Below are 3,887 nucleotides of genomic sequence, written 5' to 3'. Positions count from 1 at the left end.
TACACACTTCTATATTTAAAATAAAATGCCTTTCCAAATATAAAATAAAAATGAGAAATAAAAAAATGAATATAATAAAAGAATGAACTAGAATTAGAAGGACTGATCAATGATAAAGGTTTGGCTTTATCTGTAATATTTGCATTTTAATAAGTATGTAATACTTGTGTGATTAAACATAAATGAATGAATGGATGGGTGAATGAATTAATGAATGAATAAATAAGTAAATAAAATTTTAAAATGTGTTTAATACCCAGAACAACCTTTGGGTTGTTGACGTTATCCAACGACAGAGAAAAGAGCTGCTATCTATTCTTTTTCCTTCTTTCCAGAGTGTTGAGGAGAATGACTTTAAATCAGAAATAGCAGGAAAAATTATGATTAAAAAGATCTAGGTCCAGACAAGTGTCAAAATCACATGGAATTAGGAATCTGCTTTTGGTGACCTTCATGGAATCCTGGCAGGTCAGAGGGGTGCTACAGCATGTAAATGGACAAGGACTACCGTAATGCTCAGCAAGGAGTAGACAATAGATTTGGAAATTGAGGACTGTCAAGATTGAGATTGACTCCTGGCAAAATTCTAGAAATGATTATTATATATAGGGTCTGGCAATGCCTAACAAGGAAAACATGTCTACCTTTTGGCAGAAGCCAACATGAGTTCTTTAGGAATACATGCCAAAGAGTAGATAAGGACACTTTTGTTGATAAGGACACTGAACAAGGAGGTTAGGGGAATCCTGAAGATACTGTTCTTTGATTTCAACAGGGGATGAAGCAGTTTGTCCTATTATCTTTGTGGATGCAATGAAGAAATGTGGGCTGATGATGACCCTGCTTGGAGCATTCATAAATGGTGACTCACTGTACCCAAAGAAGTGTGATGATGGTAGGGGTTATGTCTTTCCAGTTGGAGGTTTTTGAACCTGGTCATGTGATGTTTCTATCAGTGGCTCAAATGAAGATGTAGGTGTCCAGCTCATCACACTTCCAGATGACACAAAGAGGACCAGAATCACTAACAGGCTGGATGACAGAATTGCAATTAGAATGATCATGACAGGCTGGAACAATGATCCTACATGAACAAATGACACTTGGAGGAGAGTGGATGTGGAGTCCTACAGGCAGGCTAAAAAGGTCAGAGATGCAAACATAGGCCTGGGAGTCCTGGTTTAGGGATGAATCACTTGAAAAAGACTGAATTTATGTGACAGCTAATTCATTGTGGATCAATTGTATGATCCGGAAGTATGATGACTCCCAGGCTCCCTACCTGCCTTAGTAGATGCAGAAAGCTTGAAACAGGAAAGATTAATGGTCCCACTAAGGGTCCATATTTGGAGAAGGAAATGGCAACCCACTCCAGTGTTCTTGCCTGGAAAATCCCAGCAACGGGGGAGCCTGGTGGTCTGCCATCTATGGGATTGCACAGAGTTGGACACGACTGAAGTGACTTAGCAGCAGTAGCAGCAGACTAGTTTTTGGAGAAGGAAATGACAACCCACTCCAGTACTCTTGCCTGGAAAATCCCATGGACAGAGGAGCCTGGTGGGCTGCAGTCCATGGGGTCGCTAAGAGTCAGACACGACTGAGCGACTTCACTTTCACTTTTCACTTTCATGCATTGGAGAAGGAAATGGCAACCCACTCCAGTGTTCTTGCCTGGAGAATCCCAGGAACGGCGGAGCCTGGTGGGCTGCCGTCTATGGGGTCGCACAGAGTCAGACATGACTGAAGCGACTTAGCAGCAGCAGCAGCAAGGGTTCATATTTTGCTAGGTTCAAGGCTGAAGACACTTCTTCAGAGTAATGTCCAGGGTAGGGCAACCCACATTGGAAAGGACCTAAATACCAAATCCTATTAGAAGAGTGGCCATAAAATATTACCTAAACTACAGTACATTTGACAGTAAAAGAAAGTGTTATTAACAATTGCAATGCATAATAATTCTACTTTTGAAACATCATTGGAAGAACTGGGATTTTTATACAAAAAAAGAAAAGGAAAAAAAAAAAGAATGCTGGTAGCCAAATGGCTATCATATGAGAAGGGGAATAGATTTCTATGGCCTATTTTTTTTTGACAGGTAAGTAGGTTTTACTTTTTTTACTAGTGGGTATGAGTTAAGAGGGGACAGTACCGTGTCTCTCATGAGTGCAGGACCCACCATTTGTCCAGGGGGCCACAATTAGGGATATATTTGACCCCACAGCCATCTGGGGAGAGCCGCTCTTCTGCCACTATCTTTTCAAAGTCATCCCCATTAAACTTAGTAACTCAGCTGGTTAAGAATCCTCCTGCAGTGCAGGAGACCCTAATTTGATTCTTGGGTAGGGAAGATAAAATACTGAAAATTCAAATAAATCATACTGTATTTTTGAAAGTTAGTCTTAAAAGGTACAACCTTTTCCCTGGAGAAGGGATAGGGTACCTATTCTAGTATTCTTGGGCTTCCCTGGTGGCTCAGATAAAGAATCCACCTGCAATGCTGGAGACCTGGGTTCGATGCCTGGGTTGGGAAGATCTGCTGGAGGAGGGCATGGCAATCCCCATGGACTGAGAAGCCTGGTGGGCTACAGTCCATGAAATCGCAGAGTCGGACACGACTGAGCAACTAAGCACACACACAAACTTAGTAAATCCTCACTTCTTGGAGATGTGGATCTTCTGATGGCCAGGGAGCTTGAACCTGGCCCTGAGGAGGGCCTCAGCCACACGCTCTTTGTTCTGCAGCTTGGTGCAGATAGACACTATGATTTGGCCAACGTGGACCCTGGTCACTGTGCTCTGGGGCCTTCCAAAGGCACTTGCGCCTACCTGTCTGGAACCTAGATTGAGGACAGCATGCCAGCATGAAGGTCCTGGAAAGGGCTGTCTCCAGGGTCCCTTTGAGCAACCCACATGGACAACAGGCTGCATATACTGTTTGCAGGCATTGCACACTCAACCCTGATGGGGAAAAGCGCACAGTCGGTTTAACTGGCTGCAAATCTATGGCCTATTTAAAAAAATTATTGTTTCAAAAGGGATACTTTCTCACTGAAAAAACTTGAAATGATAGCCAACTCTTTTCTGTCAAATTGGGATGATACTAGTATCCACCTCAAACTGTTCTGAGGGTCAAATGAACAGTGAATGTATGAATTTGTAAGATAGCATTTAAAATGTAACTGTTTACATTTGTTTTTTCTGTTTAACAGAAAAAAATTCTCCCTTTCCTCACTACATTTCATCCCCTATATCCATCATGTGCCTCAGAGGTAGCCATATTATTAATTTGTTAACATTTTTTAATGAAAAAAATTTAAACTTTATGCCTACATGATACTGGTGTGGCAACATCTTGATATTGGCTAACTCTGAGTGGTTAGAATATGGGAATTCACTGACTATTCTATTTTCTTATATCTCCGAAATTTTCATTAAAGATAATTATGTAACTCAAAAATTTAACTAATAAGGGTGAGAGCTATTCCGTATTAGGTCCTCATGGACTACCATTGAAAATTGTTTAGTGACATCTTCTGATATTTGCTTCCCTATTTCTATTGAAATATCATGTTTATCTTGCTTTTTTGACTTTTCATTTTTTAGATACTTTTATTGACTATCTATTATGGAAGATGAGAATTGGGCTATCTTATACCATCATCTATATTCATTTTATCTATGTTCATTCTTTCAATATACTTTTGTCACAATTCAGAGTAAAATCAATATTTTGTGTTTATGTATATAAAAGTGTAAATATTTCTTTTCTTTTTTTTAACGGCTGAGTTATGTTGTGACTTTCATCACATTTTATTTCTTGCATATCTTTTCTGTTTTTCTTGGAGTTAATAATTGCTTCAGGTCCTCCCCTGCCACCAGTGGTTTGC

At 40.1% G+C, this 3,887-nt stretch overlaps 1 pseudogene; it reads right to left on the bottom strand.

Moving 5' to 3' along the window:
• Window positions 1-2,878: 2,878 nt before the first annotated feature.
• On the bottom strand, window positions 2,879-2,998 carry LOC133239697 (small nucleolar RNA SNORA70; annotated as a pseudogene).
• Between the last annotated feature and the right edge of the window lie 889 nt (window positions 2,999-3,887).

This window comes from Bos javanicus, chromosome 26, assembly GCF_032452875.1.
Source record: "Bos javanicus breed banteng chromosome 26, ARS-OSU_banteng_1.0, whole genome shotgun sequence".
In the NCBI taxonomy this organism is placed as follows: domain Eukaryota; kingdom Metazoa; phylum Chordata; class Mammalia; order Artiodactyla; family Bovidae; genus Bos; species Bos javanicus.
This window is presented reverse-complemented; position numbering and strand designations above follow the sequence as displayed.